Raw genomic sequence first — 24,302 nt, 5'->3', positions numbered from 1 at the left:
TGTCCTTTGCCTTAGAGAAGCTTCTAAGTTTGAAGAGGTCCCATTTATTAATTGTTGCTCTCTGTGTCTGTGCTCCTGGAGTTATGTTCAGGAAGCGTTCTCCTATACCACTTTGTTCAAAGGTACCTCCTACTTTCTCTTCTAAGAGGATCAATGTGGCTGGATTGATGTTGAGGTCTTTGATCCATTTGGACTTGAGTTTTGTGCATGGCGACAGACATAGGTCTATCTGCAGTCTTCTACACACCCTCATCCAATTGTGCCAGCACCATTTGTTGAAGATGCTGTCCTCGCCCCATTGTATAATTTTAGCTGTTTTGTCGATAATCAGGTGTTCATAGGTGCGTGGGTTAATATCAGGATTTTCAATTCAATTCCATTGGTCTACCTGTCTATTTTTATGCCAATACCAGGCTGTTTTCAGAACTATAGCTCTGTAGTAGAGCTTAAAGTCAGGAATGGTTATGCCTCCTGAAGTTCTTTTATTGAATAGGGTTGTTTTGGCTATCCTAGGTCTTTTGTTTTTCCATATAAAGTTGATTATTATCCTTTCAAGGTCGGTGAAGAATTGTGGTGGGATTTTAATGGGGATTGCATTGAATCTGTAGATTGCTTTTGGTAAGATTGCCATTTTTACTATGTTAATCCTACCTAACCAAGAGCATGGGAGATCTTTCCATTTTCTGGTATCTTCTTTAATTTCTTTCTTTAGAGTCACAAAGTTCTTCTTATATAGGTCTTTTACTTGTTTGGTAAGCATTACACCAAGATACTTTATGTTGCTTGTGGCTATTGTAAAGGGTGATGTTTCTCTGATTTCTTTCTCTGTCTCTTTGTCGTCTGAAAAAAGTAGGGCTACTGATTTTTTTGAGTTTATCTTGTATCTTGCTAATTTGCTGAAGGTGTTTATCAGCTGTAGGAGTTCCCTGGTAGAGTTTATTGGGTCGCTTATGTAAACTATCATATCATCTGCAAATAGAGACAGTTTGACTTCTTCCTTTCCAATTTTGATCCCCTTGATCTCCTTTTGTTGTCTTATAGCATTAGCTAGAACTTCTAGTATGATATTGAAGAGATATGGAGAGAGAGGACAGCCTTGTCTTGTTCCTGATTTTAGAGGAATTGGCTTAAGTTTCTCTCCATTCAGTTTGATGTTGGCAGTCGGTTTGCTGTATGTTGCTCTTATTATGTTTAGGTGTGTTCCTGTTATCCCTGACCTCTCCAATACCTTTATCATGAAAGGGTGTTGAACTTTGTCGAAGGCTTTTTCCACATCTAGGGAGATAATCATATGGTTTTTCTTTTTCTGTTTGTTTATATAGTGGATCACGTTGATAGATTTATTATATTTTATAAACAGGTACTTGCCCATCAATGTTGATGGCATCACTGTGTGCAGAACATTAGTGAACCTAGCCTGGTGTCCAAAAGCATTGCCACAGATGAAGCTCAGTGATGTACTGAGAATGTGACATCTTTTCAGCCTTATATAAAAAGTAGTTCTGTTGTTTGTAGTATGCAGATCCAAATGGGGCTCGATGAGGTGGCTCGGGAGATGAGGACACTTGTTCTTCTTACAGTTCCCAGGATAAATACAGAGTATCTCATGTTGACTTTCAAACTCAGTGACTCAGTGAAATCCAGATTCCAGAGATCTGGTGCCCTCTTCTGTCTTCCTTGGGCACTCCATACAGGAAATCATGGGGATGACACACACACATAAAATAAATTAAAACATGAAATGGATGATTTCAAACTGGCTACAACTTGAGATAAACATAGGAATCAACTTAAAAGCAGTTCAAAAAGATAGTCACCCATGGGTATGTTCACTTCACAATGAGTGCTTGTCTGTGTACACCTGAAGTCCTGTATTTCATGCATTTGCAGGAATTGCTTTGTCCCAGACTAGTAATGACTATATGGCTGGGGTGTGAGGTTCAGAGTCGTAAGAATTGGGAAGCGAGCAGGAATGTGATCACTATATATTATAACCTCTGAGAAGCAAATATGTCTAGTAAGTAGTATAATGAAAATAAAAGACAAGGAGAACAATACTATCAACACTGCAGTTTTTGGCTAATTGCTTTGATATTAAGTAGTCACATAGCCATAATATGGATCAACTTCCATATCCTTATCCTTCTCCCTGAGAATGAAAATGTGCAGTTAGAGAGGTGCACTTGGCAGCATTCTGTCGCTCCTGTGAGGCCCCACTTCTTCATGGCCTCCCTCTCTGAACTCTGGCAGCTGTGGTGGGCTGAGGGGGAGTGGCCGTGGAATTTCACTTTCCTTTATGGAATTGGATGGCAGCTGAAGTCTAGCAGAAGATATTGCATTTGAGGTTTGGGAGGTGATGGGGCCTTGTTTCTGGCAGCAGAAACAAGTCCCTTGGGAGTAAAGTAAGAGATGATGCTTGTCAAGGCCTATTGCAAAAATGGATGTGGTTGGTTAATTTAGGTGGTGTGGCACTGGTGGCAGTCAGAACAGCTGTCTTGTCAGAGGCCATCAAAGACATGCTGGCAGGAGCTGGTTGGAATATTTTGAGTGTGGTAGACTGCGTTGACTGGGAATGTGGCCTCAAAGGGTAAGCTTCAGTGGGAATGCTAGAAACCCAGGTGTGATGCTTTTGGGAAATAGCTCTGGCTTGAGGTTTGTCCATTTTTGGAAAGCCAGAGGTACTTACTTGGCCTTCCCAAAAGGGGCAGCTCATCCATGGATGGAGATGGACACTCAGTGTGAGCACTGCTCTCTGCTGTGTAAGCATTTCCCCGGGTTTGACCACACCTTTGGCCATCAAGTGTCTCATCCAGCAGTGATGTGATGGCAGGTCCTGTCCTGGAATCTTTGTTGCTGCTGAAGTTTATCATAGCCTGGGTGGAGTACATGCCCATTTTCTTCTCACTCATTCTTATCATGGGTAAATGACCTGCACTGCCTCCAGCATGCCGGGATGAGTTTGAGGCTTTTTAAATCTGTCCTGGCTGGGCCCAGGTGAATGTCTCTCCCCAATTAGGGCATAATTTGTGTTAATTATATATATATATATATATATATATATATATATATATATATATTTAAAGTTTCTGTCTTCTGATATTGTCTAGTGGTGAGAATGGGGTGATGAAGTCTCCAACTATGAGTGTGTGAGTTTATTTTAATGTGATCATTGAGTTTTGTAGTGTTTCTTTTTCGAATGCAGGTACTTTTATTTGGGTCATACATACATATTGACAATTGAGACTTTGTACTCCTGGATTTCTCCTGTGATGAATATGAAATGAAGCAACTTTTTGAAGTGACCAAGGCCATGTTTCCTTCTTGCTTTTCACTTTGCTACTCAACTCCCCTGCCAGAGTGTAGTGGGAAATGTTGATACATTCATGGAAGATAATTTAAGAATTCTCTGAATTAAGCAGGGTCTTGGTGGCACACTCCATTAATCCTAGCACTCCAGAGAAAAATTCCGGCAGATCTTTGTGAGTTCAAGTCCAACCTGGTCTACAAATCAAGTCCCAGGATAGGCTCCAAAGAACTACAAAGAAACCCTGTCTAAAACATCAAAGAAACAAAAAAAAAATATCTTAGACTGACTCTAAAACTATAAGCAAGCACCCAATCACATCCTTCCTGGAAAAACAGATGTTTTGGTCATGGTAGCTTTTACAACAGTAAAACAGTAATTAAGACACTCACCAAGTATATCATCTGTGCATAGAAATATGTTAATGTTATCCTTTTGTGGTGATATCTTGTTTACACAAATAAAGTCTGTTTGGGAATCAGATATAGATGCAAATGCTGAGAGATCACAGAGAAGGAGCAAGCCACAGCTCATCTTATCTTCTAAGCATCTCAGGAGGAACAAAACAATTTCCTGTTTTTCCCTGCTTATACCCTGTTTCTGCCTAGCTACATCACTTCCTGCCTTTCTGGGCAGTACTGCAGACCAGTATTGTTAACTACTGGCAAAGTCCATTCTCAGAACCCCAGAAAGACTTTGTTTGTGTAAGAAAGATATCACCACATCAGTTAAAATGAGAAAATCCTGTGTCAATGATTAATGAATGTATTAATGACCACTGGTAACAAACTTGTGACACTGTTCCTGAATTAAGTATCTCAATAACAGAAACTGTCAAGTCTAGGTTGTATGTTTTCAGCTGCCCAGATTGCAGGCATGTAAGGATGCTGTAATCTTCCTGCAAGTGTTCCCTCTATCCCTTTAACACATGGCTTCTGGGATACCCATTGGCTTTCACCAGCTTAATGACATCACCCTCCCTCAGCCAATCAGCAGTAGATAGTGTTTTGAGGTTACCTTGGAAATAACTGACCAAACATTCCTCACTGCTGAGCATCCTTGATCGTGCCCAGACGTGGACTTTTTACTGAGAAACCCAACAACCAGAGTACTCATCCCTTTATCCAGATCCTACACCTTTTAGAAACCAACAACCTGTTCTTTCATCCCTTCATCCATATCTACTCCTTTTCTTTGTTGTTCCTGACTTGAAGATGTCAGGTAGGAAAAAAAAAAAAACTTAATGGTTTCAATTTTTTTTAATGGACAGCTCCATAAACTGGGAAGCATCAAACAATGTGGGATTAAGGGGAAATTGGTGAACATCAGGATGATGACATAAATGTAGTCTTGGATATGACATTTCCTAGGGGTGTATTGGACAGAGAATTTCTCCATCCTGTCACTAAATGTGTCTTTACTTTCCTTGGTGAGATAGCAGGCTGGAAGGGCTCTCTGAGGTATTGTGTCTTAAGAGTATGAAAGAAGCAAACCAGACTATTCCTGGGACTGTTTCAGCTGAAGCACAGAGAGAGCTGGGTATGTAGACAGGTCAAGTAAGGGCTATGATTCTTCCCTGCACTAATTTTGTCTCATGAGAATTACCATGTTAATACTGTGGAACAGTGATTTTGGCATATCAGTGGAAATGTCTGCAATATCTTCCACACCTCCATGAGCAGGGTTGCCTGGCCGTCCAAGCTGGTTAGGCAGCTATGTCTTACTCATGGACCAGAAGGCAAGCTTCTTGGACCTTGGCTTTTACAGTTAGGCCTGTTACTTCATGGGACAGACGGGGCTGTGTTTCATGTCTAGAGCACAGAAGCAATAGTGTTTCCTGTTGTGACTCTCAAAACAAACTCTTGAAAATTAGTGTCAGTTCCAGGACTGTTTTTTTGGTGTGTTCCCTGAGCACTTGGGAGCTGAGGTACCTGATCCAGCACTAGCAAAGCTCTGTCCAGTTTTAAAGGAACCTTTGTTCATGTTAAAATTCTTTTTAATTTCTCAAATTGAAAGACCCCCACTATGCATATTGCCTGTTTGAACTGCTCTTGCCAACTAGCCAAGGTCAAGTTATGGGAAAAATACTGGAGGGAACCAGTTGCTACTCTCATCCAAAGTCAACCAGATATCTGTGGTCTGCAGCTTGGACCAAAGCAAGGTCAGCAGGATGATATCTGGGAACAGAAGGTTCTGGGAGCATTCTATGGAGACCACCAGAGTGCTGAGATAGTCACAACTGAATTCTTTGTATTTTTTTTTTTTTTTTTTTTGTGCCCAACCTGAATAAGCAACTCTGTGCTTGGATAACCCAAATTGCCTTAATTGAATGGACCAATGAAATCCCTGTAACCATGCTTCTGCTTCTGTAAGCCTGCTTCTTGCCACCCCAACCCTATATAAACTGCCTGAGTTTTAACCTCAGCACACTAAGTCCCCTGAAATACTGAAGCGTCCACAGGTACCTGTGTAAGCAATAAACAGCCTCTTGTGCTTGCATCCAGTGGTCTGGTCTCGCCTATTGGGGGCAAGGACCTTACCCCAATGGGCTCCGAACTCTTGGGGTCTTTCAAAATGATAATATTTTTGTTGATGATGTTGGAATTGTTTTTTGCAAACCATCAAATCACATTAGCTTACATCTCCTCCCATATTTTCCCTCCAAACTTTTTGACCATCCCAAAGAAAAATTGAAAAAGACTACAGCAAGTCTTTCCTTGGTTAACCCAAATTGCCTTAATTGAATGGACCAATGAAATCCCTGTAACCATGCTTCTGCTTCTGTAAGCCTGCTTCTTGCCACCCCAACCCTATATAAACTGCCTGAGTTTTAACCTCAGCATAGGGACCGTATATTCCCTGGAGCATGGTCAAAGTCTCACTGACCCACCCCTTAAAGATATCTGGTTCTTCTCCACCGCCAACACTCACCCTTTCTGCTTGAGCCATTAAGTGTGTAGAATAACACTTCAGCATCTTTATCACAATTTAAGGACTCTCTTCAGTGGCTTTTGGATTACACTGTTTCTTTTTAATGTGAGGGAAGATAAAAGTCTCCTGTAATCATTTCTCATTCTTAATTATGAGTCTGTCATCATAGATACCAATGCAGAGGAAGCTTCCTAGGCCATAACAGCCAATGACACCACAGATCATTGACTTCCACATGGCTTCAGGAGGCAGTATAGATTATAGAGACCAATCTGGCATGGAGCTACAGCACAGTCTGTGGAGGCCTTTTGAGGCGGGTCAATTCAGATAAAGGACCACTCTCCATCTCCATTAGTGTGGGCTTCTGCAGCTCTGTTTCACTTCTACTTGGCCTGTTCATGGAGATCTGCTCTGTCATCGCCAGCATCATCTTCTTCTTTTCAGTCTCACGAGAATGCTTTTAAAAGGCATCTGCCCATAAGACCTGATATTTTAAATGTTTCAGAGTTCTTTTGTTCTCTCAATATCCTCTGCTCTCTCATCTCCCCTCAGTGTCTCCCTGGGTCTCTAAGCATCCTGGAGCTGCTCTGTGGTTGTGCAGATGCCAGCAGCCACTGACATCTCAAATTGATATTTACTGAATAAATTCTTGAAAAAATTTTGGATGTAATCAGTTGCATTTGAAGTTAGGTCATATCTACACACTCATCAGCTATATAATAGGATTAAAAGCCTTCAACTCTATGACCATAGTGGTCATTAAATTAGCAGTGCATAAATGAACAAAAACTAACATTAGTTTCTGGAGAAGCAGAGGATTTGTTTTCCTAAGGTCTTTTATTCTTGCTTACAGGCAAATTTTTAAAATCCTGTCTCAGACACCAACAGAGCTCACCGGGACTTTTCACTCCTATGGCCCCAAATGGGGTAAGTCTCATTCCTTTTGAAAACAATGTTCTTTGACATGCAATCATATATAGAAATGTAAAGAAATGGAATCATTTTTTAAATTAGTTGTTATTTAACTTAAAATCTATCTTATTTTACATACTAATGCCAGGTGCCTCTCCCTCCCTTATATCCATTCCCCTACCTCCCCCCTTTAGCTACTAAGCAAAGTAAGGAGATCCAAAACTGGGTAGTTCACTAAATTTATTGAGCTGTATTGCTGCATGTGGTGTTTTATTTACTATAATTTCTTTAGTAAGAGCTTTTTCACACACTTACTCTCTCTCTCTCTCTCTCGTCTCTATTTCTATCTCTCTCTCACACACACACACACTGTGTATGTGTGAATGTCAGACCGGAGACATACAGAATGGTAGGACAGTAGGAGGTGGCTTCTGATGTTCCTCTATCTTGTCTTTTCTGTTTTAGAACAAGAGCACCATGCAAAAATACCAAGAAATATCTCTTCTGCCAAAAGAGCGGTTCAGATTTTTAATTTCCATAGGAATGAATGTGGAAGTCAGCGACAAAGTACCCATGGAAATGTATATAAAAATGAGTGATGACCTCCTAGAGATGGCGGCAGATCTACAAACAAAAGAACTTAAAGAGGAAGCATTTGTGTTATACCACAAATTTTTAACGTGAGAACCTGCACTTTCTATCTCCTTTCCTGTGACAGATCCCTTACTAATCCTGTCTTCATCTTCATGTTTCTCCCCTCTGCTGACATTATAGAACTTGAGAAAGACATCTTTCAGTCAGATTTATGGCCGCTCACACAAATGTTTTTCCTTGCTATTCAAAGACACGAGAACCACAAATAAGGGAAATCATGATAGTTCTTGAGCATGTTTCCACATGGCCTTCATTTTAGAGGAAAGTTTGCAGTTTAAGTGGTTGTGTCTGCATTGGTGAGTGTGTCAACTGCTGTATCTCTGGCCAGGCATTCAGTCACAGACTTATTCCTATGTATGGCAGAGCCCAGATTGTTCTTCTCTTAATCCTGTAGCATATTGTTTAGTTAAGAAAGAAGTTAGCATTTCCTGAACCTAAATAGGAACCAGAGAACTATGTACTACCTGGGGTCAAAGTGGCTTAGCATACTTTCTCTGTTTTTGATCATACGTGGATAGGCAGAATAAATGCAAGATGGCAGAGCTGTCACCAGATATTTACACTTATCCTATGTGACATGAATGCTTTGTGTTTGAGGAAGGGAAAGATGGCAAAGGTCTCACCAGTCCTGCCTAGCCCTGTGTTTGGTGAAAGAGAACCTGAGGACATAAATGCAGGTGACTGTAAGGAGCCCAGGCTCTTGGGAAGACCTCTGTGGTCCTGAATCTATTGATCTTCTGAAGGCTGTTTGTGCTGAGTAGGCATATCTCCATCAGGTTCCACAGAGGAAAAGAAAGGTCAGACTTAGACATGAACACAGATACCACATTTTATAATTCTCAGGTTGTGCAACTTGAAGAACATGATTTGGATGGTTTTCCAACTTTGGTTTTCTGCAAGGTGAAGGTAATCTCTTGAGATTACAGTAAACACCCCTCTATTTCCTCTCCTTAAGAGAAATAAGTGTGTTACTAGAGTACTTATTTGCCCCTCCAAACAAACATCAGTTTGTCACAACCAGTTTTCAATCCCACCCTGCACTCAAGAAACTTTCTTGGTTCCTGGACTGACAGGAGTGTTGAAGCACGTTAGCAGTCATTGTGGGTGCCTCGTCTCACTAGGTTCCATTGCACAGCTCCCTGCAGCTCTGTGTTCTCCCAGTGTTTCTTTTCATTACCTAATACTCTCAGGGAGAGGTTGTTCCCTGCTCAGAAACAATACTCTATGCTTCTCTATGAGCACACATCCTTCTCCTTTGGTAGTAGAAGGATGAGACCACACTCTATTTTTTCTTTTGAAGTTCAGGAGGAGGATGGTCTGTTTCCTTGATAGTCTGTGAGCTCATTAACCCTCCCTGCTGTCTCCTGCATGCTAGGATGACAAGCACACACAATATCAGATTAGCTATACTACTTGATAGCTGATATTTTAGGAACGCACTAGTTGATAGAAGAATTACGACCTTTCTTTCTCTAGGCACTGGGATGGATATGGATGTAACATATCAGGGTGGAACTCTTCTCACTCCAGCATCTTCTGAAACCATGCCTAGAGAGACCAAATTTTTTCAGGGTCTCATTTACAAATTTGGACCTTTTCTGCTCACATATTAATGCTGCTTTATTGCTTTAGACTCTTCGTGGAGAAGCTGAGACATGGCCCAGAATACTGGAACACCCTTTCCAAGGGAACACGATCCAAAATCAACAAGGTAGGTCTTTTTTATCCGTGTGGCAGTCCTAAATCTCCAGAGTCACAGGGAGCTACTTAGAGAAAAGTCACAGATCCTGTCCCTGGGTAAACAGGACATCTCTCAGCATCACAATACAGAAGAAAGGGATGGCAGCAAATTGGGGTCAAGTCATAAATAAGATTCTGACATCTCATGGAAATAGATAGTATCCCCAGCACAGGAAGGGACTTTTAGAGCCCATTCTCCATGGTATGATACTTCTTTAGCATGGAGACACGGGGTGGTGGGGAGCCTAAACACTATCACAATTGATTTAACAGTCTTTGATGATTCCTCATGGAAGGCCTCACCCTCTCTGGGGAGTGGAAGGGGGATGGGATGGGTAGGGGTCTGTGTGGGGAATAGGATGATAGGAGTGAGATGGAACTGGATTAGATATATAAAATAAGAAAAAATATTAAATTAAAAAATATTCATAAGTCCCTTCCCATTTGTTTTCTTTCCCCCCTTTGCTGACATTAGGTCAGTTCTAATTCTCCCTTTCTGTTTTGTTTTGCAGACAATACATAGGGTCTTTGACATAGTTGAGGCCCTGAAGAGACAACTCCTGCAGCAATATAGCGAGGAGTACTCAGAATACCTGGCAGATAAGGTCAGTGTGTGAGCATGAAGACAGGATGTTTTTGTATCACTTAATCAGCCTGTGACCTGGGACTCTGTTTTACTGTCAGCGGAGGTTGTGATCCAAGGAACAGGATCTACACATTCTTGCAAACATATGCACTCATATCTATAGAAGACAACACACACATGCACGCACACATGCACCTATTTACACCCATATACTCATGCATATTCATAGTCACAGATGCATACACCCCAAGTGTATTATGGTTTTGAGAACATTGAGACCAAACTGTCCCTTAAGAAAGCCTTACAGTATCTGAGTAAAGGGGTGTTGGTTATTTTTCATAGTACCAAGGTTATGGAGGGGATCATAGATGCTGTGGTGATTTGTCATACCTCAACACAACTTCCTTTGTTCATCTCTTTGTTGGCAGGTCTTTTTCTTCTGACTTTTGAAATATTAGACTAATCCCATTTTTCTTTCTATAGAAAAAAATGGAGAGAAGAAGAGGCAGAAAATAAGACCTTTTGGCATGAAGTAAGAGATACCATCAAACACTCCGCAGACTTTGCCAAATGGAGTGATCTTCTAGACAGGCTGGTGGATGGAGTTGAGGAAGACAGGAGCAGAGAGGACTTGGCACTTAAAAGTGCTAAAGTGTCTTCTGAAGAATGCACTGTTATTACAACATCAGTGCCATGCAGTCCACAAGAATCCATCAAAGATATGAAAAGGGGCCCATCATCAGACACACAGGGTGGAGAGGTGAAGGTGGTGGAAAGCCCAGGTAAGTCACCACAGGTTCATGTTTTTATTTTATTTTATTTTTAATTTAATTTATTATTTTACATGTCGATCCCAGTTCTTTCTCCCTCCCTCTCTCCCTCCCTCCCTTATTCACTCTCTTTTACCCTCTCTGCCCTCTCATATGCACTCTAACCACCCTCCCCTCCCATTCCCCACCCAAATTCCATATGTAGGGGAATGCCATCCAGTTGGGGTCATGTGAAGTAGGGACTAGGGCTTTGCTCCTGTCTCTAGATTAAGGCAGTTATCCCTCCATGGGGGATGTGTTCCAAAGTCCTTTTGTGCACCAGGGATACATCCTGGTTTCACTGTCTGAGGTCCCTTAGACTGCTCAGTCCTTCTGGCTGAGACCCATATTCAGGGGGGCCTGAGTCATTTCCATGCTGGCTTCCCAGCTATCAGTCTGGTGGCCCATTAGCTCCTCCTTGTTCTTGTAAGCTGTCTCTATGTGTTTCTGCCTCCTGGTGTTGTCCTCTCCATCTGCATCTGAGTTCTACTTCGACTCAGTGTTTATGTATGGGTGTTTGCTCCTCTTTCCAACAGGCACTAGTTGACTTCTCCATGGATAAGTTAGTTGTTGATCTCACTCTCACTCTTCCGGAAAGGTAGCCTTTCCATGGAAGCTCAAATTGTTAGTTGGCAGCAGTCTTGTAGTTCTCTAGACCTCATGATTTTAAAGACTTATGTTTAAATAGAGCCTATTGCATCAGGGTCAGCCACACACATTTGCGAGTGCACCTCACCAGTCTAGTAGTGCTGTGCTTTTGAAGAGGTGTCTGAAGTTGGGAGCACTAAGCAGCACAGAGAAAGCTTCATCCCCCATGCAATTTCCCCAGTCTTTGTCTTTCCTGGATCCCCTTTGCTGTGGTAATAGAACCTCGAGTGACTAGTATTTTCTCTTTCCTTCCTGCCATCTGACTTCCCATAAAAGAAGCCTTTAACTTAGTTTAAGCCAGTTCAGTTTCTTCAAAACTCATGATATTCAGATCCTCATCTTTTCAGAGCTCTGGAGAGAATAGAGGAAGCACATTAAAATACTCCTGAATTATTGCTCATCGTGAGGACTTTGCTGTGCATTGGTAATTCCGAAAAGACTATTTTGGTTGTATGTGATTGAATTTTCAGCATCAGGTAGACCTCTGTAGGATTCTCCTAGTAGGTCAGGGAGATAATGACACTGACTGAAGTGCTAGCTGTGACAGCCTCAAACCTAGGGTAGAATCTCCAGAAATCACCTGACAATTGGCTGTGGGTGGCCACCTCCCTATTCTAAGATCTCTTCAGGTTACATGAGACAGGGAGACAGAGAAGACCTGTTTTTTCACAGCACAGATAGCAGGGAAGACACAGAGCACAGAGAGATTCTTTTAGACTAACAGTGCCGGGGAAGGCCTGCACTCCAGGCAGTCTGCTCACATCTGCAGATGCGCTGTCACACCTGCGCATCCTTGCCCACACATGAACATACACATTCTGAAAAATTCACACATATCATAGACATGTACAAACACATGGTTCATATATGAAGGATTTCAAAGGAGAAATCACAAATATTGAAGAAAAAAGTTCTCAAATATGCCATCTAAATACATTATTACTTTTATTTTTTATTTGTATCATCTGGCTTTACAGCCTAAATAGGCCTTAACTTGAAATCCTGGCCCCTCACCTAGGAAATGCTTAAAATCCAAATATGCAACTACTGGGCTGGAATTTTACATATTTCTAAAGTATTGGTTGATTCTTGTCTGCACTGGCATGAGTCAAATCTCTCCTTGAATGACAACCTCAAGCAAAATTGCAATTCCCTTCTTAATTACACATTGGTGAGAGTCAGAGTGCCCCAGCTGTGGCCCTGTGTATTCAACAATCAGCATATTTAAAGATGATCTTAGAGAGTCAGTCTTAGAGAGCCTAAAGCCTGTGCACTCAGCAATCTACACATCTGCATAACATAACATCGGAGCAGAAGTAAGCTATTCTGTTCCTTTTGGACTGTAGAAACAACCAGGATAGAGTATGTGGCCTCGGCCTAATTTGAGGGAAAGAGCTTTGAGAAGAAAGTTCTCACCTGGATTGTGGTTGTATTATAGGCAGGGGGCTCCTGAAGTGATATCCAATATCTTTGAGATTTTTCCTCCAGGCCACCAGGCTGAGCTCCGCTCATGGACACCAGGTCCTGTAACCTCAGACTTCTCTCTCTTTTCCTTTGCAGGTCAGAACTCCAAAGGCCTCCGCCCTGTAGTCCTTCCAAAGGACCTTTGTGATCAGTTTCTGCGCTGTGCACGGAAGAACACCAGGAAAGGCATAGAGACATGCGGTGTATTATGTGGTACCATGGTAAATATAGGAAAACCCCTTCTTGATCTGAAGCTGTATCTTATTCCCCTTTGGCTGCCCTTGACTCCCAGAGAATATATCTAGGGGCTGTATCCATACATATCCCTCAACAGAAGGAACCATGTGTGAAATGACATTAGCTAACTTGAATTTGATGAGTTTCTGTGTCCTGGTGATTACCTACTTTGTGCTAAGGCTTAGAATAGAAACTAAACACTTCAAGACCTGTGAGCAGACCTAATGCCTGCTGCAAACAAAACCCTAACCTAGGATATGCTATTGGAGACATCTCATGTTCATCTCATTACCCCTACATTTTTCTGTTTCCCAGGAAAGCACTGGAGCAGTCAAGGTGGGGAAACACTGGGGTGAGGGTAAAGGATGAGGGTCATTCACTGGGGTGAGGGCTTCATTTATTTATGGAAAGTTGGATTGACAGTAATTGTAACAAGTTGTTTTCTTGTGGCAGGTCAAAGAAGAATACCATGTGACCCACATAATTATTCCTGTGCAGACAGCAGGCCCTAATTATTGTTATGCGGAGAACGAGGAGGAAATATATTTCATGCAAGAGGAACTGGGCCTTCTGACGTTAGGTTGGATTCATGTAAGCAAATTGATTTCACAGGTGGTGAGCCCAGATCTGTGTCTGCACAATCAAGACGAATTTCATCCATCTGTGAGCACCCACAGTCACTGGTGTTCTAGTGTTTAGTCAAAAGGCACATTCCTTGGTGCATTTCAGCTTTACTAATTTACCTCTTCCTCAGTGTAGTTCTTCATTGTTCCACTTCTTGGTTAATGTGTTGTGCATTGTAGACTCCCTAGGAGGTAAGAAAACATGGTGTAGACACCATCACCCTAAATGCTGTATGGAAGTATTTCACTCAGTCAAGAGAGTTCCCTCTGTTGATATCTTTTTGCCTTTATGAAGAAGTACTTGGTTTTGTACACCCAAAGAGCTTCTTCATGCAAAGTTGCATCCAAATTTGCTTATTTGCCTTACAATAATACACCATGGCAGATGGAAGTAGGTTCTGTGAAGCCAGGTGAAGGCAGGAGATAATCCCCTGGAGGCTTTTGTTTGCTGAGATTCAGAATACCTGGTAAATGGTGGGTGTGACAGCAGGAGAAGTGACTTTCTGACAGATAATAAGACCTAATGGGGACTGCTTGAGCACAGTGGGTTATTCCATAACAAAAGGCTGCAGGAGAACTGGTCATGGGTTTCCCAGAAGCCACAGACCAGGGACAGTAAGAGAGAGAATTCAGGATGTGACCTAGGGACAATCTCCATCTGCAAGGGGATTCAGTTCTCATGCTGGAGCTGGGGTTCATTGATGAGTTTGGCTTCTGAAATTTAAGCAGGCCATGGTGCCAGAGACTAAAAGGTTTAACTAATCCATAGAAATACAGTATACAGGCAGAATACTGGCATCCTGTCATTCAGGAGGTAAGACTTCTGGATGATGACTTTGGCACCAAAAAGTAATAACCAGAAAGAAAGAGGCTTGAAAAAAATGGGTTGAGTTTACGGCTATCTGGGAGTCTTACAGGACTGTCATGTTGAGTCTTCATCTAAGCTGTAGATCCCATAGGAAGGGAGAGTCATGAGGCCACTCTGTGCAGAACTAGCTTAACAGAATCTTCAAATGTACATGAATGGGGCAATGGCTTGTTTTGTTGGTTTTACCAGTTTTTACTCCCTTTCTTTTTCCAAATGTTTTCTATTTTAAAATATAGCTAATTTGTAAGTATGCATACATTTGCAGTGTAATTAATGACTTCTTGATGAAACATCCATGTGAATAATACTCTTAGAGAAGGAAACAGGAACCTTCCAAGGGCCTTGTCAAGCTTTGCAACTTCTCTCTTCTGAGACTGATCTCCTTCTTGTTCTAACCATCTCTTTCTCATTTCATTAGTATTCATCTACTAAGTGTGCCTTCCTCCATGATATCAGCATTTCAGTACTGCTTGTGTCTTGAAATGTAGAGGTTAGATATTTGGTTTTTACATCTGGCTTGCTTGCCTTAACATCTGCAATGTTCATCACCTTTGTGGCATGCAGTTGCCTGAGGTGTGCTTAAACCTGGCAGGCTATGAAGGAAGGGAGGGAAGAGGCATAAGTTAATGCAACAGTACTAGGTAGAGTAACACAAAATACGACCAGATGTGGCTTCTCTTCACATAGGAAGATATCCCACAGCTCTTAATGGCAGGGAACTGAAGACTCACAGAGTCTGTTGAACTGAAGTTCTAAATAGTTTGGGAACTCTTGGTTAAGATGGAATAGATTCTATTGTTGGCAGGAGGGAAGCAGATGTAGGTTAGAAGCTAAAGGACAAACTTGGAATGGTTATTGTTTAGACATCAGGTATAAGTAAATATGGATGAATAAAAGTCTAGTCCTCAGTGAGGGAACAGCCTCAAGTAATTTTTTAAAGCTCAGCTTCTAATGACCTTATAGATTAGGTTGATAAGTGAGGTCATTTCCTCTTCCTTCTCCACCTAGCAGACCACAGATGTGTCCCAGCATGATTTGGCGAGTCATTGTGGGAGGCAGTGGTTGAAAATTCTTGGGACCTGCTGTGTTGGGTATGTCATTGGGCTTACTGTGATTTCTTGAATTCTTTTGTCTCCATAGACCCATCCAACCCAGACTGCCTTTTTGTCGAGTGTGGATGTACACACACATTTTTGCTACCAGAAGATGCTGCCAGAATCAATTGCAGTGGTGTGCGCACCCAAATATAAACAGTGAGTATATATAATTTAAGCCTAGACGGTACAAGAGCAAAATCCTCTATGGCTCAGAACACTGTAAAAACTAAGTAATATCCAGAAAGTCTTAACTGAGTGCTATAGAAGCCCCCTTTTAAGGTGAACATTCTAACACCAGCTGCTCTTAACAGATGTGCTGACACCACTGTTCGTTTTCTAAGACAAAGCACAAAGAAGTGATCTCAAGTGTCAGAGGTTGAAGATATTCCACACAAGAAACTGCCTAAAGTGTCATTCTCAATGTCACCTTAGTCTGAATTCCTCAGCAGAGCTAGTGTTGGGAAAGCAATGAATCATCCTATTTCTTTGAAAGAATTTTGTACCCTGGATAATGTCCCACAGGAATTAGTGGTCATAGGTTTGAGCGCTACCCCATTTATTCCTCACAGTGATTGGCCTGAACTGGATTGATTCTTCTTTGTGCTCAATTCTACTGTTGAGAATTTTATTATTAAGTCAAACTACAAGAAAGGGATCAAGAGAGAGAAAACCATAGAGAGAGATACACGTAAGGAGAGGAATGAGAAGGAGAGAAAAGAGCGGGAGAGAAGGGAGGGAGGACAATTAGGACTATGACAAAGAAGACATAGTCTAACAGAACTTCAATGATAGTGTGTACTAGGAATAGAAGGAAGACATACACATCATCTGTGCGGGAGGAAGAATTGTGCAGGTCAGAGCAGAGAGAGCAGGAGAGCAGGGGAATAAGTGTAGGTATGAAAGAGAAAGAAGAGAGGACATAGAGGAGAGGAGAGAGAGGGAGGAAAGAAAGGGGAAGGGGAGAGAAGAAGATGGAAAGAGGGAGAGGAGAGAGAGACGAATGAGTGTTGTGGGGATTTCTGTTTGACTGTGAGTCTGCCTTTCTCTTTTCAGAACAGGAATTTTCACACTGACAACTTTTGGATTAAAAGAAATATCAAGCTGCCCCAGGAGGGGCTTCCATCCCCATAATCAGGACTCAGCTCTTTTCTGTGTAGGTATCTGTATACAGGAGAAGAAACATAATAACATTGTGAGAATATCCAAACCCTGTCCCACAAAATTTATAAGAGCCAGGGATACAACCACAGAGATTCAAGGAAGCTTGAAATCCTGGAATCAGAATGCTAAGTCTAAGAGGTAGAACATTCTGTGTGTGATTATATGTATCATAATTAATATGTATATGCATTTGTATAGAATTTGGATCACACTCTGATCCTAAAGGGAAAATAACACTTGTATTCATTTCAGCTCTTCTTTTAAAAAGATATATAATTTTATATTTCATTATATTTATACCTGTACTTTCATTGTGTAGCCTTTTAAAAATAGAACCTATTTTTATTTTAATTTGTTGTCTCTGTGGATTTTCACATGGGAGTTTAGTGCCTGTGTGGTAAAAGACGTTTGCAGATGCCCTAGATATGGAGCAAGGCAGTGAACACTTCCTACTTCCCTTCAAGAATAGTAGGTGTTGTTAAACCCAGCACTATTCTCAAGGCCCCACCTTGTAAATCATGGTTCATACCAGGGTGATCAGGTTTTTGTAGCCAGAAACTTTCTACCAGAACTGTTCAAAATTACCTAGCTCCATTTTGGAGTACAGTAATGTTGTTTCTGAGATATTAAAAGATATTGCTCATTTTAAAAACGAATTATCTAGAACAGGAGTTCCCAAGTTGCCAATTGTAATAACCCCTTCCATGGTGAAAAACACCCATAGCATAAGCTCTTGGGCAGTTGTAGTAGATCATCAATTTGAGGCTAATTGATGTTACATAATAAGACTTTTAGACTGATCATTACCTATCATGTTGTAGACCCAGAGTGACCATCTCTGAAATATCAGTAATGTCACCCTTACAATCTGATTAATGTAATGACTCCCCTCAAGGTCTATTGGGTCACCTTTGCCATCTGATGTACATTATGACTCCAATGGTGCACTGCACTTACACATCTCTAACAACAAACACAATAACAAAAACAACAACAACAAAAAAACTATTTGCTATGTGACTCTGGAAAATAGATGGAAAAGATCCTGAGATACACAGAGATGATTGACTCTAAACATGAGGCATGAGGAGAACTAGGTGGGAGTGTTGGGGACCAGAACTTTTGACATTACTTCTAATGACATCAAGATTTCACCACTTGGCTGAGAACTATTTGGCTGCAATGAAATTCTTCAATCAAAACTTACTGCTCGGGATGTGGCTCAGTTGTGATAGTGTTCCAATTTTAAGCATTAGTATCTGAAATCCTTTCCCAGCACTGATGAAAACAGTTGTGCTTATGTTTGCCTATAATCCAGCACTGGGAACCTCGAAGCAGTAGAATAATGTCAGGATCCTTCTGGCTTAGCTAGGCTATGTGTGCTAGCCTATGTCGCACAAGGCCCTCTTTTGGTATAAATAAAATGTACAAGTTGTTTCAAAACTGATTTCCATTCCCTAACAATATTTCCCTTTTTCCAATTGCAGGACTGCCGTCATGTCACCATCCAAAACAGCAGGGTGACAATCACGGATTTGCGATGAGTAAATCCCACAGACCCACCTCAGTGGGAGCCTGTGTGTGTGTGTGTGTGTGTGTGTGTGTGTGTGTGTGTGTGTGTGTGTGGATTTTGTATATATGTGACTGAATGTATGGTGGTGTGTATCTGTGTATGTATGTTAACCTGTGTTATGTATGTTACATCTGTGTTAAGGATATCAATGGTATAGTATGTATTTATGGCACACTGTGTTCATTCACAGAGCCCAGATGAACTTAGTTCTACATTTCTGTTTTAGCAATTAGGAAAAGCTTCGATAAAACACAGAAGAATGTGATACATAAAGTCAAGACCTCTTGAGTACAAACCCTGAGTCTAGATGTGAGATCATAGAAATTTATTTGATTTCAAGGTGAGGTGGCTATATTTTTGACTTGTCAGTAATCTCTTTCTTCAATAATGCACAAAGTGAGAAATGTGATAAGGCAATATGGACAAAGCCATCAGCTCAATCACAAGTATCGCAAAGGAAACATAATCTGCAATATGTTTTAATTTATGACATTTGCTATATTCATGGCTGAATTTTGAGGTGAAAGATCATAGCTCTTTTGAATAAGTGGAGAAAAATTGATCTAATATTGCATTCTACTAAAATTACAATTCTAGATTGTGAATGTAATTTTCTGTTTTTTGTTTCAGCCTCTTGTATTTGTAATGACACCTGATGCTAGAAACCCTTTGACTAACAACATTTCCTGACTAAAACAGACTGTATGGAATATTTAACATAAAAGAGGGATGTGTATGAATTGAGAACAAAGAGTACAAAATGCAAGTTCTTAAAAATAATTTGATATTAGGAATCATTTAGAGATTATATATACTGTAAAAATGAATAAAACAATGTTTACATATTTTATGTCAACAAAGTATAATAGTACATCTTAGAACATGATGGGATTTCAAATTTAATAAAGATTCCTTTTATTGCATTGTAGAAACACAATGTTAGAAAGGATTTGAACATGACTGGTGGCCCCTCCTTACCTTGAGTACCACAGGGAAACCTTTTCAAGATGACAACCTTCCTGGTAAACATTTTATTCTTATGTCCATCCTTACTACAAATGTCCCTGATAGCGAAGCAAAATTTATTCCCATTACCCAGATATACAATCTTCTGGACCAGTTTTGATTTTCTGTGCAAATATTCAGCAATACATCATTTCTCTACATGAAATCTTACAGTAAATATATAGTTAGGTTATTTATACTTAGTAATTATACCCTCAGATGACATCTTAATTGTTTTCTTTTAAATTAGTCATATAGTCTATGAAAATTTTAGTAAATTCTATTTTCATTTTATATTTATATATTAGGAAGAGCTTTCTAAATCTACAGTCATCACATATTAGACCAGTTGTCTTCCTATTCATCGTACTTACAAATTGTTCTATTTGGCTGGCTTGCATTATGCATATAAAACTGTTTACATTTTATTTTCCTTTCATTTGAATTGAAATTATTCTATTATTGGGAAATGATATAACAATTAAGATTCCATAACTTAATCTGTTTAAGGTGTATTTCTTCTTCCAAAACAATTTGTATCATTGAAGATCATTCAATTAGTATTAGTAAATTAATAAATTACTAAGGGAATAACAGTACTTAATGAATGTATGATTTCTTCTAATGAGAAGATAATTGTCAAGGTACTTGTGGTCCAACTCTAAACTCTTGCTTGTTTGAATTTTTATGCATGTGTAGGTTAGAAAGACTGATTGCATATCCAGTACCGAGGAGACCAGGTAATGGAGAAAGCAAAAGTGTTAGTTGTTGATAATAGCAATTGACACAGCTTGTAATTAACTATGTGGTATTTGTAGATCTTCAAACAATATTAATTAGTAGGCACAAATTAATTACAAATTAACTAATAGGCATAAGTGAAGAACGATACTTTCACGATTGCTAAGCAATAGAGCTCACTCTCAGAATTAGTTACTACAAGTTCAGCAGGTTTAGTTATGCTCTGTGCAGCTGTGTCTTCCTATGTAAGTATGGCATAACATCTGGGTGAGTAGGTGTTATAACAGAACATAATACATCATATAATTTACTATAGTCAGTCTTTAGTGTCTGCAAGACCCATATCTTCATACATTTTTGTCTTCTGTACTCATTGTTTCACAGTTCTGAACTTCTGTGTAGACAAAAACATTATAGCATTCCTTGTGAGAGACTGTGAGCAGAAAGCAGATGTCCTGTGGACTGAGCAATGGATGTGAGACACATGATTAACTTCAGACTGTGTCTCCATCAGATCTGTTCATGCTCATTTTTCTCTGCAACCTGGTGCACTCTCAACTTTACATTAGTTCAAGTAATGTTCTGATAATCTACTTTTCCAAATTTGTACTGCATATGTAATAATACTAACCCAATTTGTAGGATAATAAGCATTCAACTCATGAACCAATCACTTTTATGCTACAAGTATGATGTTTGTTTTATTTAATTCTTTACATAAGATTTGTAGGATGATTGGCAATTGAATGTGACTTTCTCTAGAAGCTGGCATTATGGGCCCACAGATCAGTACACATAAAATAGATTATTCTGGAAAGATTCTTACTTAGGCTATGTACCTATATCTCAAGTGGTCATTAAGACAGATTGCATAGTTCATTCTTGAATTTATGTTTTATGTGAAGCTCCTATACATAATTTATTTTCATAAAAAGTAATGATTATCAAGAGTGTCTTCTATGGTAATTTGAAGCTTCTGGATTCTTTATCAGTCAAAATATGCTAATACACTACATACCTGAATATATAGGTATCATTTTAGAAATGTAATTTTTGGGACTTGCATTATAAGTTGATGTTTTCCCTGATGGTACTTTAGCTTTGCCAAATTATGTTTCTAATATATTTCTTTGGAATCTTATATGTATCATATTTTGTAAATAGGACATTCACTGTGATCTTCTCAGCCTATATCATACTGTATATTTAGCATCGTGTAGGATAAAAGACATAGAGGTTTATGTGACTCAGTAGGAGAAGTACTTACCTAATATTTGTAAGAATCTATATTTATTAGAAAATTTGTCAGAAAAATGGTAAATTATTAGAAATACCTGTGGTGTTCTTGTCTGTAGAAAGATTTTTATTTGTTTTAGGTGACTTCTAGTCTCATCATGAAACCCAGATTTGCCTCAAAATTCTGATGTGTTTATTTCCCCCTCTTGATTTATGTGGGATTACAGATATCTATGACTATGCCAGCAGAAAATTTTTCATAACACTGCAGTGAAAACATTAAAAACCAAACTTCCTAAGTCATACTTTCCACAGCCACAAAATTTACAAAATGTAAATGTTTAGAGAATGGGGTTGGAGAACTCAGGTTTGTATTTGATATGATGTAGCCACCAGCAGTCAGCTACAGGAGCCAAACTCTATGATGATTGTGGGGTACAAGGATACATGCTATGCTATAATAATAATATATATTATCTGAACATAGAATGAGGTATATGGATGTTAGTGAGACATGTATTAGTGAAGTAGAGAAAATCAGAGGCATTAAAGTCAAATTTACCCACTTCTTAATTTTGTGTAAACTTCTACAGTGTTGAGACTGAGTTCACAGCTTACTGTCCTCAACCACTTCACAATTCTGAAGTTCTGTCTCATAAAGAAAGTTAGAAATTTTCAAGGAAAAAATGGAAAGAAGGAAAGAAGTAAGGAAGGAATCTGATTCATAGATTATCTAATTATCTCATGTTATTAAGTAATTCTTTATAAGAACTATATATTTTTTAAAAAATTAACATTTTCTTCTCAAGTCAAAAACCATTTTCTAGTAGTTGTACCTAGACATCTGAGACCAGGAAGTGTTAAGTGCTACATAAGGTATATAGACAAAACAGCGCTTCTATTCAATTCAATCACTGTGTGTTTGTTCTAAAGTGACTTTTAGGATAAATACATCAATTTTTCATAAAATCACTCTTCTGAACACTGGAAAGTATGGATGGCAGTGTCCTCAAATACTGGCAAGAAGAAGCAGTCATGTATTCCATGATTCAACAGGATTTATTTCTACCTTCCAGGCCCACCTTTGACAACTTGACTTTGGTTCTGCACATTTTAAAGGAAAGTAAGTGTGATACTTATTTTTCTCACTGTTGTCACAAATCCCATAATCGAAGCAGCTGGAGAAGAAGCGAAATTCATTTGGATCACAGTATATGGATAGTACAAGAGGAAACCAGTGAGTGGTGATTGATGTACAAGCCAATTACTCACAAAAATGCCAAAATTTAGTGGTGGGAGAGAATTGGACCTTGAATGATTTGGTATCACAAACCATTGAGATTCAGAAACCATTTTAGAAGAAGGTTAGGACGTGTGTAAGAGCTGAGACTGTAGACAAGGGTAACAGCAACAGCAAACATTTTTAGAAATGACAGAGCAAATGTGACCTGTACAAGACCTGCACAGAACTTTTCTTGTCAATGTTCCTCATGGATGATATGGGACCCAACCTGAGGGACAGTAGTCACTTAGTGATTGTTCAGAAATGGTTAGCATTTTCTTTAGTGGTGCAGTTCCTGACATAAATGCTCTTTTCTCAGGAAATGTCATACTGGACACTTAGGCAAGAAACTACAATTAGACTCAGCATTATTATATTACAGAAGACATGAAAGTGGAAAGGAATGGTGGTTTCAGCAAGAGAGGGAGAAGTATGACAGTGGGCAGTGACAGTAATATCTAAAATTTATTATATAATCTCTGACACGGTCACACAATAAGAGAATAAAATAAGATGGGCTGATACTTTATTTAGATTCATTAAAGTTTGCCAGAGTATTCAGAAAGCTAAGTCACAAGCCATAGAAGTCAGGCACAGATCTTCAATCCCAGGAGTCAAGATTAAGAGATAGATGGATTTCTGTGAATCCAAGGCTACCAAGATCTATACAAGCTTGATCCAGTCCTAAAGAGGAACAATTGACACAAAGACAATCTCAGCACCAGGAATCATATGCCTTTAAACCCAGCACTAGAGTGGTATAAAGGATAGAAGTAGGGTCTTTAGTAGACTATCATGGATTTATTCTCCAGCCACAATGAGGATAGGAAGACCCTGAAGTCTCCATATTCTCTAGCCACACTGTGGATAAGTTATAAATAGTCTTAGGGTTGGTGTGAGCCAGAATAGCCTTCCATTCTGAGGTAGAAAAGAAGTAGTGTTCAGCTGCTTTGCTTTTCTGATCTTCAATTGAATTGTAACCCCAATATCAGTCTCTGGTCCTTTTATTTTTCATGCTACAGAAAGTGGGAAAGGGAGGAAGAGGGGAGTAGGAAGGCAGGAGTGGTGGAATGAAGGAAGGGCATCATGGATACTGTTCTGTGTATAAAGGTCATGAACCAGATGATGATGGAGTCAGAAGGTCTTTCCTTGACCTCATGTACAGGTTCCTTGGAGTTGCTGGAGAGAGGAGGCCCAGCCATGCAGAGTAGATGCATACTGGTAGCAGATGGAGCCAGGAGGACGAGCCATGAAGAAGAAATGGATGCAGAGAGCTGATGGGGCCAGGAGGACCAGTGATGCAGAGAATTTTGATCCAAGGAGCCAATGGAAACTGGAGGACCAGCTAGGGTGGAGGTGTCAGTGGAAGAGATACATAGAACTGTTCAGTAACAAAGTATCCCAGACAGTCTCCCTCCAGTGACATAGATC

General features: G+C 39.9%; 1 long non-coding RNA gene across 1 annotated transcript; it reads left to right on the top strand.

Annotated features, from left to right (window-relative positions):
- The first annotated feature begins 15,914 nt into the window (after nucleotides 1-15,914).
- LOC127214546 (uncharacterized) lies at nucleotides 15,915-18,591 on the top strand. The gene is made up of 3 exons (XR_007833857.1): nucleotides 15,915-16,029; nucleotides 16,927-17,026; nucleotides 18,522-18,591. It is a non-coding gene; the product is annotated as an uncharacterized LOC127214546 (long non-coding RNA).
- The last annotated feature ends 5,711 nt before the right edge of the window (nucleotides 18,592-24,302 follow it).

Source organism: Phodopus roborovskii, unplaced genomic scaffold (genome assembly GCF_943737965.1).
Source record: "Phodopus roborovskii unplaced genomic scaffold, PHOROB, whole genome shotgun sequence".
In the NCBI taxonomy this organism is placed as follows: Eukaryota; Metazoa; Chordata; class Mammalia; order Rodentia; family Cricetidae; genus Phodopus; species Phodopus roborovskii.
This window is presented reverse-complemented; position numbering and strand designations above follow the sequence as displayed.